At 41.3% G+C, this 14,522-nt stretch overlaps 1 long non-coding RNA gene across 1 annotated transcript; it reads right to left on the minus strand.

Annotated features, from left to right (window-relative positions):
* Positions 1–3,316: 3,316 nt before the first annotated feature.
* On the minus strand, positions 3,317–6,519 carry LOC129386487 (uncharacterized). Its single transcript, XR_008613857.1, has 2 exons — positions 5,135–6,519; positions 3,317–3,483 (listed from the first exon to the last, which is right to left on the minus strand). It is a non-coding gene; the product is annotated as an uncharacterized lncRNA (long non-coding RNA).
* Between the last annotated feature and the right edge of the window lie 8,003 nt (positions 6,520–14,522).

The following is a 14,522-nucleotide window of genomic DNA, read 5'->3' on the forward strand; positions in this document are numbered from 1 at the left end:
TGAATGCAATGCCCAGATATGTTCTCAGTCTACTTCAGTGGGAGTCACTAACACAGTGAATGATCATGAAGCATGTGTGTTCTTAGAAAGTGCCTTCATGTGATGCAGCTATAAGTTAAGGTAGGGGATGCTTTGGAAAGCATGTTATGTGGCTTACATGAGAATTATTTTATGCCAGAAAGCACACAAATATTCGTGTTTATTTCTGGTGTTCTTCTTCCTTAATTACCTTCTTGATTCAGCGCATATATATGAAGCAAGAGATCCTGGCTTGTTCTTTCTTTACATTAGCAAATTACATTAATCATATAATAGCACACTTTACATAATTGAGCACACTAAAAGTCACTTGGCGAGCAAAACATGTACTTGTCTTTTTGAATATCCCAGCTTAATGTTTTAGTGTGTGCAGTTTGGACGTGATTCTTCAGAAGCACTACATCTGCTTCAAGTATATGAGGTATAATTACTTTTGCTTAAAAATAATCCTAATCTTCCTTGATAGCTGTCCTTTTTTTACTAGACAATATAAGCATGGTGCTGAATTCCAAGATAAATATGCCTGCTGTAACTGTATGCATCAGTGTTTGACTATTCGTTACCTACTATTCCTATTAGAAAAATGTATTTGCCAACCTCCAATTATTTGCATTGAAGTAGTGAAGAGTTTGACAGCAGCCTGTCTGGTTTTGTGAAAAGAGGCACGGTAAGTAGTTTAAAATTAGATGCCAACCATAAAAATGAAAAATAAGAACTGGTTCAACTGGAGCTTTGTTCACAATCTTTGTGAACAAGGCTTTCAAGTGCGAGCCGAAACATCTATCTTGTATGCCCGATCTTCATTTGCTTATTATTATTATTTGAATTCATCTAGCCCTAAAGAGGTGGCAATTTATTTCGAATACTACTCTTTGCATTTTGTTTCCATTGCTGAGTTTTTTTTTTTTTAAAGTAACTTCATGCACCACACAAGTACAACTCAAACATTTTCATTCTTTCAAGGACGTCACAACTAGTGGAAGGTATTCCGCACACTAACATAATTATTTTGAGATTTCCAGTAAATATGTAGTCCTCATAAAAAGTATCTAAATAATTTTGGCCTAAGCGGTTATACATTAACTATGTAGGCTTCATCAACTTCTGATATCACTTGGTCTTGGCAAACTTGTGAGCTGACAAGTTTGAGCATGCAGTCACTTCCCTCCATATTTGTTTCGATGAAGGCTTGCCCTTTGGTGCTACTCTGGATCCACCCCCGTTTCCTGTGATTACCACTACGGGCTTCAAGGCACACACCCTCAGGAAAACTTTTCATGCACAAACCTGGCTCTTTCACACTTTTACTAAGACAGACATTGAAAGCAAGGATGGCATAGCAGGCATGTTGGTTACAGAAGTACTTTATTAAATAGCTTTGTAAGTATTCACCTAGTGGACATGTCCATATCCTCTTCTGCTGAAGTGCAAAGTAGCTGGGGGAGCATGTCTCCTTCTCATGCATACGCCAGCCCAGCCAATCAGAACTTCAGGAGCGGATGAAATGGACATTTCCACTAGGTGGACACAGAATACATCCCCTGTTCTCTGTCCTATCTTTCCACCCTTCTCCATGTATTTTACTCAGTAAACTACTGGTTCAGCATGTTGGTCACCTTAATCAATCTTCCAGTAGCTCAGCACTTAAAAGGTATACAATTCAAATAAGGCACTGTAAACCCAAGCAGTTAGGCTGGCGATTGCTGCTGTTATGCACCATACAGGCTGAAGCAATGGCTTCACCGTAGCTTTCTAAGTTAACTTTACTGAACTTTGAATTTAGAGAAAACAGAATATAAAAACAGACTAGCATTTTTTTTATGTGCTTCACCACTCTGCTTTCTTGTGTTACTAAAATAAGTATATTGAACCTAAATGAAGTAAAAAGACAAGGAAATTGTGTTACTAATTTCATTTCACTGTCTTTTTAAAAGTATAGCAAGATTTTTTAATTGCATTACGAGTTGTTACTTATGTTTCGATCTTAATGTTCATTTCTCATGCTCCAAATAGGGCTACAACTGTTCCCTCATCCACAGCTATCAAGGCCTTATGGCAACTTTGGAAGCTCTATGAACTGAGTAAATGCTATGCATTGCATAATTTCTTAATACATTTCCATGGCTGCCTTTAACCTCTATAGTTCCTCATTAAAGCCAGCATCTCTCTTGTGGCCACCTTTAAAGACTTTGTAGTAATGTGTGCCTAACAAAAAAGATGGGTGCTTTGTAGTGCTAGTATGCTCTAAGTAAATCGTTTTATGCAAAAATTGCCGACATAATTGTCTGACAAATACTGCATCATGTTTGCTATTTTGCCTTCTGTTTCAATTTCACTGCATCTATACATTTTACCAGTGCATGAGTAGGGTTCAAGGCTGTTCTTTAAAATGCTCATGAGCACTTATCATGATCAGTTCCCCATATAAGTGGTTTTGCTGAAGAGAATACAGGAATATGAGCAAAATTGACATGGAACCAACATATAGATAACGTCTGCATAACTGCCTATCAAAAGTTATATTTTCTTAGAAAAAAAAACTGGAACGTGCATCGCGTAATGTAAAACTTATTGCATACACCGCCTTCATTAGGATGATACTAGAATATTCAGCGTCGTTTGGAGTCCCCATCAAGTGACGCTTAAGAGGAAGTTGGAAAGAGTCTGGCGGCGCGTTTTATTTGTTCGACATACCGAAGGAAGGAATCGGTCACGCTTATGTTACAGCGTTGCAAATTCGATCTTCTTAAGGTACGTAGGAAAAAATATAGGCTGAAGGTGCTTTATCAAATAATGCAGGATCAACTTAAGATTGATAAGCTCAAATATCTACATGCTCCAGGCAAAAGATACCCGCGAACTAACCACGACTACGTCATAAAGCCGGACCATACCAACAGTGATACACATCGATACTCATTTTTCCTGGATGCAATAGAAATGTGCAACCAATTGCCAAACGCTATTGTTAGCCTAAAGGATGTCACCGACTTTGAAAATGCTGCTGAGGCATATTTATGGGAGTTTTCGATTTAGTTTTGAAGTGCCAAGTGATATGTGCGACTTGATATTCATTGTACGTATTTTGATAAATGTCAGAAGTGTGCTGAACAGCATTCAAGTGAACATCTTATTAACTGTGAATTGACAAGTGTTAAGCAACTTTACGTGCATTGACATTGTCCATATTTGATTTATGTAATTGTATTGTCCTCTCTGTTATGACCCTCTATGAGGGTTGACAGTATTAATAAATAAATAAATAGACAACGAGGAATGTGGGTAAGAACACTTTATTTTCAGCACACATGTTTTTTTAATGAACTGCTGTTATACTGCTAAAATCTGCACATTTAATAAAAGTACACTGCTCTGCTTCATCACTCCATGCTAAGTGCAAGTATCCTGTACCAGGAAGTCAAACCAAGACGTGGGATGTTCAGTCTGTGAAAATAAAAACGAGTTTGAAACATTAACGTGCAAAAACTAAAGCACACTCAAGAAAATAAACACAGCACAGGAACATATCCAATGAATCAGAATTACCTTTGAGAGCAAACATATAGTTTCTATGGCACAGTGAAGAAACCTTATTCCTCCGGCTTTTTTTGTGCGCGAGAAAATATGAAAGTGCATGCGTTCTCCCCATATTGTGTATCTGTCACCTTTTCACACACAACAAAGATGTCTCAATGTGCCCAACTGTCTTTGCATATCCATTTCTCTGCTCTCATACCATGATACCTACAGTTAAAGGCTGTAGCAATGCTTAGCTTGAATGAACCAACACAAGCTACATGCACTGTGCTGTTGAGCATGGCACTGTAAGTTAGATTCATGCACAGCACATTCATGTGCCATAAACATTTGATTGTGATTGTAGGCGAGATAAATAAAAAGAAGGTATGTAAATAAGAATATTCCCTAATAAGCTGTGCAGAAGTGCTCTCCCGTTTGGACAGAACCCGAGCACAGCTGCAGTGAACAAGAAGCCAACTTATACAGCATTTAAAATCTAGGTTATAAATGTGCTACAGATTTTTCTGAATTCATGGTCGAAAATGTAGGTGTTAAAGGTGACAAAAATTTAAACAGGTCTCTATTCGGACTGGTAATGCTATGTGTCACCTAGTTTGATAAAATATGCCATATCACTGGTCTCCCAAGCAAGCTACGGCTGCTGTCCAGTTGCAAGTGCAAATCACTCAATTATGTCTAGGGCATGTTTGAGCAAAAGGCAGCCAAGATTACTGTGCCATTGAGATCTATTTCCTGACATCTGATTTCTTCTCAGAAAGCTACGTCTAAAAAAAAAAAGCCTTCACAACAACATAACCCAAACCTTTCTTGAGTAAAGTCATCACACTGGTCCTTCAACACTAATTACACAGTGGCTGTAATGTTATGTACGTCAGCACCTAACAAAGTACAAGAAAATTTAGTAATGGCAGCGTGACAGGTACACAAAAAAGTAAAGGGATAAAACATCATACAGGCTGCCATCAGTGTTCATATCTCCATTTCAATGTGGATGTGTTTAGCAGTGAATACATGTTCTCATTAAACTGAGTCATATTATTACAAAAGCGAAGGGCAAGGGTCTTTACATTCTAAACTGACAAATGTGCTTTATTACGGTTCACCGCAATACAGGAGGTATTTTGCAGTGAACCATCACATAAGGTTTTGGCTAACTACAGCGGGCGTGTCCTGCAGCGGGGCCTCTTGTGTATTGCGGTAAAGCGTATTATTGTGACAAGAGCTAACCTGGTGTGTATGACTTTAGCCAACAAAAGTTCTCAAGACATCATGCATCCTGCCACGAAAATCTGCTTTGATGAGAGTAGAACATTAGGGATGAGAGTAGAACATTAGGTTCGTCGCTGACAGAAACCATACATTCCAGATTCACGTAACTCTTTCCCAATATCGGCATGCTTCACCGCAACACACAAATATGTTGCGGTGATAACGGTGGTCGAACAGGCTGGTGCAAATGTTTCGACAGGGGAGCGTGAATTCATCAGGGCAACTGCTTTCCTTGGCAGTTTTCATATACGTGAGTCCCCCCAACTCCAAACAGGGCGAGATTTACCTGGACCTTTGCCAAGAGACGTACCGACAAGCGTTTGGTAGTGGCTGGTAGAGATGCAGGAGTCTAAAAAGCGTTGCGAAATTCGGTTCCGTAAGGTTAGCTTCACCGCAATACAAATATGTTAAGCGGTTAGACATACAAAATATTTTGCGGTGAATCATAGCAAGGGTACCTGGCCTTTGATGCAAAGCAGCTTCCCAAGAGGCACGGTAATCCCGTGGCTAGTTATGCAGTTCCCCGCATGCGAGTGAGTTCCCTGCGTTCGGCGGTTTCCCAGTGACATACAAAATTACATTGATTGACTGTGTTGTAAATGGGCGACGGCACTATATGCTGACGCAAAAGCGTCGTTTCGCTTTCGAAAACTGCGCTCGGCTAAAGAGAACAACCTTGACTCGCATATGACCAAAGCAGTTGAACAGGAAACTACGAAATTACGTAGCTGTTATGGAAGAAATCAACAGCTCAGAAAAAAATGGCCGAGTAAACATTAACTGGCTTACGAGGTCGACAAACCAACGGTTCAAAGCATCACAGCCACGTCCGAAATAGCGCTGAAGGCCGGCCAGTACACTTAGGCGCCTCGGCGCGCGTAATGTAACAGGAGACGGCAGGTGCACGCGTACATCATTACGGAACACATATTATTTATGTCGGTGAAAGCGGTCACTCTTCAGTTCTGACATGCTTCAGTGCGTAACACTAGTCTACTGCGGCGAAGCTGACTTCAGGACCCCGATTTCTTCATCTAGCGAGGCAGGTCCGTCTATCACGCTTGGCGACGTTTGACATTTTCTGCCTTAATTTCGTTTGTTCTTTTTAATTTTCTTATCACAGTGACCCTGTATCACGCAGTAGCAGAGCTAGTGCCGCGTCTTAACTGCGTTAGGAAAAGCAAGCGTGTATGCAGCAGGCACGGCGGCATTGGCTATTGTTTGGAAACTTCAAGAGACGCTCTTCCGCGCAGCGATGTCATTTGTATTATTAAAAGAATGCAGGTGACGATTAAATGAGCAGCAGCAAAGCTGTAAAAAAGCAGTAGTAATGCTGTTCTAAGATCCTCTCGCTCGAGCGAGATGGTCTTAGAAAAAAAGCGCGATGTAACGCGATCTGACGGAACAGCTCGTCATGCCAGTGTTTTCTTACGTCCTCGTTCTTTCGCGCATCCTCCCTGAACCAGACTACTGAATGGTTCTGTGCACGCACTGACGATCCTGACGGAGGCAATACCACTCACATGAGCAGCCACGGCCCATTCCACATGCCGGCTGCAATTTGACGCGGCCAGGAGGCAAAATATGCGCACAAGGTACCTAATGGTAACGCATCAAACTGCTCACAGCCCCAATCCTTTATTACACGCATATAGCGTGGAAAGATGAATTACTCACGCTCTAAGTGGGCAGGGAATACGGACCGTTTCGCAGCGCAGCCGGCTCCGTAAGACGGCCGCCATGAAAATGAGCGGATGTGACATCATGGGTTATAGCGGACGTGACGTCATGGGTGAACGTAGACATTTCGGGCACCTTTCGTCTGCTGTGCCCCGGGCACAGCAGACACGGCCTTCTGTAAAACCCACTCCTGCTTCAGGCCTGGAATGCAGGCTAGCAGCACTCAGTAAATATCGAGTAAAAATCGAGTGGCTGCATGTGCGCCCCCGTTGTATCGTAGGTATACATATATATACGACCCGTTCTGCGCATTTCTTTATTTCAAAATTCCCGCTCCTTCAAATATTGCGTGCGCGCGCGTCAAGCGCCGGTCTACAAGAGGACGGGGGGAAGTGTCGGCACCGGCTGGGCTGTGCCGCGTACGATAATTAGCGCGCGCGTCGCCTCGAGCTGAGCCATCTGGTCATATGTCTCCATGCGAGCTCGCGCCGAGTGCACGAGCATGGCTGCACGCAGTCGATGCGTACCAATGTGCACAACCTCGCCTCGCCTGCCTGGGGTGTATTGTTCTGCGTGCTGGGTGGACTCTGGAGGTTCGTCTGGGGACACCATTATCCTGCAGTCCGAGTGTACGCTTCTGCGTGTCGGCTAGCTAGCTCACGCCGTTGCAGCCGGTCTGTACCGTTGTCAACGACATGCGCTTCGCCTGCATCGCTTTTGCTTCTGCGCGACAGATCCCGAGGGCTCGCCCACGAACGGTTATCCGCGAGTCTCGGCGCTCGAGTAGGAATCTCGGAGAGAAAATAGAAAAACATTAAACGCCTCAAGGGGCACAACTGTTATGAGGGCGGCATGGCCAATATGAAGTGTTTTTCTTGATCTTATGTTTAGATAGGAACCGTTGACATCACATTATAGGTGCATGCAGCGCGTGGTTAAAGGCACTGTAAGTATCTTCTTGACTACTAGTCATCCGTACATGTTACCCGCCATGGTGGCTTAGCGGCTATGACGTTGCACTGCTAAGCGCGAGATTACGGGATCTAATCCTAACCAGTGCAAGGCGCCGGCATTTCGATGACAGCGGAAAAAAAAAGATTAAGAAAAAAACTAGCGCACGTGCTTAGGGTACGCGTTAAAGAACCCCAGGTGTTCCGAATTGATCCGGGATCCCTCACTTTAACGTGCCTCACCATCAGACCGTGCTTTTGGCTCGTAAAACTCCAGAATTAAATTAAATTAATATAACGTGTTACCGATTTCTGCATTGTTGTCTGCTTCCAAGTCTCGCGCTCTCCATCTGTATATAACTTGCGGTTTGCATGTTTCATGCATTCTTGTCTCATTCCTTGTGTGTGTGTGCGCGCGCGCGCACGATTAATTAGATCTGCACATAATTTACGGCAGTGTACAATTTGCAACAGAACTCCAGCCCCGCCTGACAAATGACTATAGCTCATTTGTTTGCGGTGCACCTCTGCTTTTGATCACCCCTTATGAAAATTAGTGTTGAATTTTAGTACACATTCTATTGCCGTCCTATTGCTCAATCAACAAAATTTTTGTTGAAATATCATTGTCCCACTATTGCAGATTTGTTGACCAGCATTGAAAAGTGGCCACCGTGAAACCATTGTAATTTCATTTACCAGTTATTGTCTTGACTTTCTATGGAAGTCCCATGGATGAACAATTGTATTTCCATGAAATGTAATGTGGAATACAACAATAAGTTTATGGATTGTAAAGTGGAATGCAACATTAAGTTTATGGATTGTAAAGTCGAATGCAGTGTTAATTTATGGATTGTAAAGTGGAATGCAATATTAAATTTATGGATTGTAAGGTGCAATGCAACATGAAATTAACTAATGTTGATATTCGCCGTTGAGGCATCGCTTGGCCTCGGGACATCTTCAAGGTGCATTTTCTAGCTTTCCATTGCAAGGCCTCTTTCCCTGTGGTGTTATGAAAAGAAACAACTTCGTGATTAACAAAAAAACATGTGAATTATTCCTTTTATACAATAGCCCACAAATTTATTGAGCTTCAGGCTCCTTCATTTCTCTTGCCAGCATTGAGGAGATGATGTTATTTATGTAAAAGAGGCTGGCAGAGGGAAACTTGGAGCATGTGTAGTCTGGAAAAGAAATACAGCATAAGATTACCGATGCATACAGGATTTTCTAGCTTTATAATAGAAGAATAACAAATTGAAGCCTTATGCTATGTTTAATTGCAGGCCACACTGCTAGTGTCAGTCATGAAACATCATCACACAGTAATTTAGCTATACGTTGTGTACTTTGAGCCAGGGTCTGCAGTTATCAGGTGTGCACCTCGATATTGTATAGAGCAGAGGCAGAATGAAGATAAACATCCCAGTACTGGCGCCAAGCTCTTTGGCATGCATAAAGAACAGGTCAGTGTGTTAGCAGCTATTCATTGGAATTTTATATAATTCATTTGCACGTACAGGTAATCCTCTATAACGAAGCCAGTAAAACCAGCACTTTACTTCGTTGTATAAAAATTTCGCTGAATGAAAATTTGACCTTTTATAAATTTATGTATCCTCATACGTTGTGTACTTTGAGCCAGGGTCTGCAGTTATCAGGTGTGCACCACGATATTGTAAAGAGAAGAGGCAGAATGAAGATAAACATCCCAGTACTGGCGCCAAGCTCTTTGGCATGCATAAAGAACAGGTCAGTGTGTTAGCAGCTATTCATTGGAATTTTATATAATTCATTTGCACGTACAGGTAATCCTCTATAACGAAGTCAGTAAAACCAGCACTTTACTTCGTTGTATAAAAATTTCGCTGAATGAAAATTTGACCTTTTATAAATTTATGTATCCTCATACGTTGTGTACTTTGAGCCAGGGTCTGCAGTTATCAGGTGTGCACCACGATATTGTAAAGAGCAGAGGCAGAATGAAGATAAACATCCCAGTACTGGCGCCAAGCTCTTTGGCATGCATAAAGAACAGGTCAGTGTGTTAGCAGCTATTCATTGGAATGTTATATAATTCATTTGCACGTACAGGTAATCCTCTATAACGAAGTCAGTAAAACCAGCACTTTACTTCGTTGTATAAAAATTTCGCTGAATGAAAATTTGACCTTTTATAAATTTATTTATCCTCATACGTTGTTTACTTTGAGCCAGGGTCTGCAGTTATCAGGTGTGCACCACGATATTGTAAAGAGAAGAGGCAGAATGAAGATAAACATCCCAGTACTGGCGCCAAGCTCTTTGGCATGCATAATAAACAGGTCAGTGTGTTAGCAGCTATTCATTGGAATTTTATATAATTCATTTGCACGTACAGGTAATCCTTTATAACGAAGCCAGTAAAACCAGCACTTTACTTCGTTGTATAACAATTTCGCTGAATGAAAATTTGACCTTTTATAAATTTATTTATCCTCATACGTTGTTTACTTTGAGCCAGGGTCTGCAGTTATCAGGTGTGCACCACGATATTGTAAAGAGAAGAGGCAGAATGAAGATAAACATCCCAGTACTGGCGCCAAGCTCTTTGGCATGCATAAAGAACAGGTCAGTGTGTTAGCAGCTATTCATTGGAATTTTATATAATTCATTTGCACGTACAGGTAATCCTCTATAACGAAGTCAGTAAAACCAGCACTTTACTTCGTTGTATAAAAATTTCGCTGAATGAAAATTTGACCTTTTATAAATTTATGTATCCTCATACGTTGTGTACTTTGAGCCAGGGTCTGCAGTTATCAGGTGTGCACCACGATATTGTAAAGAGCAGAGGCAGAATGAAGATAAACATCCCAGTACTGGCGCCAAGCTCTTTGGCATGCATAAAGAACAGGTCAGTGTGTTAGCAGCTATTCATTGGAATTTTATATAATTCATTTGCACGTACAGGTAATCCTCTATAACGAAGTCAGTAAAACCAGCACTTTACTTCGTTGTATAAAAATTTCGCTGAATGAAAATTTGACCTTTTATAAATTTATTTATCCTCATACGTTGTTTACTTTGAGCCAGGGTCTGCAGTTATCAGGTGTGCACCACGATATTGTAAAGAGAAGAGGCAGAATGAAGATAAACATCCCAGTACTGGCGCCAAGCTCTTTGGCATGCATAAAGAACAGGTCAGTGTGTTAGCAGCTATTCATTGGAATGTTATATAATTCATTTGCACGTACAGGTAATCCTCTATAACGAAGTCAGTAAAACCAGCACTTTACTTCGTTGTATAAAAATTTCGCTGAATGAAAATTTGACCTTTTATAAATTTATGTATCCTCATACGTTGTGTACTTTGAGCCAGGGTCTGCAGTTATCAGGTGTGCACCACGATATTGTAAAGAGCAGAGGCAGAATGAAGATAAACATCCCAGTACTGGCGCCAAGCTCTTTGGCATGCATAAAGAACAGGTCAGTGTGTTAGCAGCTATTCATTGGAATTTTATATAATTCATTTGCACGTACAGGTAATCCTCTATAACGAAGTCAGTAAAACCAGCACTTTACTTCGTTGTATAAAAATTTCGCTGAATGAAAATTTGACCTTTTATAAATTTATTTATCCTCATACGTTGTTTACTTTGAGCCAGGGTCTGCAGTTATCAGGTGTGCACCACGATATTGTAAAGAGAAGAGGCAGAATGAAGATAAACATCCCAGTACTGGCGCCAAGCTCTTTGGCATGCATAATAAACAGGTCAGTGTGTTAGCAGCTATTCATTGGAATTTTATATAATTCATTTGCACGTACAGGTAATCCTTTATAACGAAGCCAGTAAAACCAGCACTTTACTTCGTTGTATAACAATTTCGCTGAATGAAAATTTGACCTTTTATAAATTTATTTATCCTCATACGTTGTGTACTTTGAGCGAGGGTCTGCAGTTATCAGGTGTGCACCACGATATTGTAAAGAGCAGAGGCAGAATGAAGATAAACATCCCAGTACTGGCGCCAAGCTCTTTGGCATGCATAAAGAACAGGTCAGTGTGTTAGCAGCTATTCATTGGAATTTTATATAATTCATTTGCACGTACAGGTAATCCTTTATAACGAAGCCAGTAAAACCAGCACTTTACTTCGTTGTATAACAATTTCGCTGAATGAAAATTTGACCTTTTATAAATTTATGTATCCTCATACGTTGTGTACTTTGAGCCAGGGTCTGCAGTTATCAGGTGTGCACCACGATATTGTAAAGAGAAGAGGCAGAATGAAGATAAACATCCCAGTACTGGCGCCAAGCTCTTTGGCATGCATAAAGAACAGGTCAGTGTGTTAGCAGCTATTCATTGGAATGTTATATAATTCATTTGCACGTACAGGTAATCCTCTATAACGAAGTCAGTAAAACCAGCACTTTACTTCGTTGTATAAAAATTTCGCTGAATGAAAATTTGACCTTTTATAAATTTATGTATCCTCATACGTTGTGTACTTTGAGCCAGGGTCTGCAGTTATCAGGTGTGCACCACGATATTGTAAAGAGCAGAGGCAGAATGAAGATAAACATCCCAGTACTGGCGCCAAGCTCTTTGGCATGCATAAAGAACAGGTCAGTGTGTTAGCAGCTATTCATTGGAATTTTATATAATTCATTTGCACGTACAGGTAATCCTCTATAACGAAGTCAGTAAAACCAGCACTTTACTTCGTTGTATAAAAATTTCGCTGAATGAAAATTTGACCTTTTATAAATTTATTTATCCTCATACGTTGTTTACTTTGAGCCAGGGTCTGCAGTTATCAGGTGTGCACCACGATATTGTAAAGAGAAGAGGCAGAATGAAGATAAACATCCCAGTACTGGCGCCAAGCTCTTTGGCATGCATAATAAACAGGTCAGTGTGTTAGCAGCTATTCATTGGAATTTTATATAATTCATTTGCACGTACAGGTAATCCTTTATAACGAAGCCAGTAAAACCAGCACTTTACTTCGTTGTATAACAATTTCGCTGAATGAAAATTTGACCTTTTATAAATTTATTTATCCTCATACGTTGTGTACTTTGAGCGAGGGTCTGCAGTTATCAGGTGTGCACCACGATATTGTAAAGAGCAGAGGCAGAATGAAGATAAACATCCCAGTACTGGCGCCAAGCTCTTTGGCATGCATAAAGAACAGGTCAGTGTGTTAGCAGCTATTCATTGGAATGTTATATAATTCATTTGCACGTACAGGTAATCCTCTATAACGAAGCCAGTAAAACCAGCACTTTACTTCGTTGTATAAAAATTTCGCTGAATGAAAATTTGACCTTTTATAAATTTATTTATCCTCATACGTTGTGTACTTTGAGCCAGGGTCTGCAGTTATCAGGTGTGCACCACGATATTGTAAAGAGAAGAGGCAGAATGAAGATAAACATCCCAGTACTGGCGCCAAGCTCTTTGGCATGCATAATGAACAGGTCAGTGTGTTAGCAGCTATTCATTGGAATTTTATATAATTCATTTGCACGTACAGGTAATCCTCTATAACGAAGTCAGTAAAACCAGCACTTTACTTCGTTGTATAAAAATTTCGCTGAATGAAAATTTGACCTTTTATAAATTTATTTATCCTCACAGAAAATTTCTCTTTCCCAAAAGGGTGCGTAAACCTTATCAAATTATCGCGCAAAAGGAAAAAAAATGAATTTCAATGACAAAAAAAGTTGAAGCTTCACCCAAAAGTGAAAGCAATGATAGCAACACTAAAGTATCACAGCTATATGAAGGTTAACAAGCGTTGACATACAGCCTTGTTGGTAAGACACACTTATGGGTCCCCGAAATGGTCCGGACAAATTTTGTAGGCACGTGGGGCACAGCTACAGTAAAACATTCGCACAACAATCTGTGTAAAGCATCTCACATTAGAGGGACCCCGAAATGATTTTGATGATTCTGTAGAAACATATTGAGCCATTAGAGCATAGGTCCTTCTGATCATTATTTGACACATGTAAGTGCTCCGGTTAAAGCATATAATTTATTATAAGATTTCAAAAACTTACATTGCTGCCGATCACAGCACACCACTCGGCTGAATTTTCAGTCGCATCTAACCATTTGATGTAAACTGTACTAATGATACTGGTGGGGCAAGCTATCCGACTGGCCGCCCAGCGCGCTTCATCAATATTTTTTTTTAACTTTATGGTGAACCAATGTTGTTCTTAATAGTTGGAATGTTAGTTAATCTGTTTCTATAAAAAGAAAGTAACAGAAAGAGAATGCACAAGAAAAATTTCTCACTACACTTCCGGCACACAGCAAGTGTCGTCTGCTTGTGTTGCAACGTGCTCCATTTTTACGAGAGCTCCGCAGTCATTGTCGGTCTCAGTCCTTTTGCAAGAAACACGATTCGCCTTTGTTACGTTGAAGGCTGCAAACGTAGTAACTGGCATTATGTCAAGCTGCGACACCATGTCCCTCTGCAAGGCAGCAGACGAGTGAAGTGGCTGCAGCGCATCGGACTGTCGATATCGAATCGGCGCCAGAATTTGCACGTTTGCAGCTGTCACTTTACACCGGAGGATTACTAAAAACCACAATAGTGTTTCGCGAGTCCGGTATTTGGGTAAATGCAAGCACGAGGAGACAGGGCCTGGCCGTTTGGCTGTGCCGTTTCACAGGATGAGCAGAAGCGCGAACTGCACGGTGCAGCCGTGCAGCCGTGCAACTGCACGGTGCACCTGATGGCACAGAGCTCGACCAAAGACAGTAACAGTAACAGGCACGTACCCAGGGGGGGGGGGGGGGCGGGGGGGCCCGGCCCCCCCCTGAAATCAAGTGGCATACCCCCCCCCCCCCCCTTCCCACCCACGCCACCACTCCTCACACATTCCTAAAGTGCCGCCAGATCAATGCTGAGACTTGGCAGCTAATCATCAGTCAGCGTTATGCTGCCTTTTTCACTCCTTTTAGATGGCGGTAGTTATCGGCATCTCTTGTAATGTGAAGGACAGTTTTCTCATAGATTCCGCACCCGCGC

Source organism: Dermacentor andersoni, chromosome 4 (genome assembly GCF_023375885.2).
Source record: "Dermacentor andersoni chromosome 4, qqDerAnde1_hic_scaffold, whole genome shotgun sequence".
Classification (NCBI taxonomy): Eukaryota; Metazoa; Arthropoda; class Arachnida; order Ixodida; family Ixodidae; genus Dermacentor; species Dermacentor andersoni.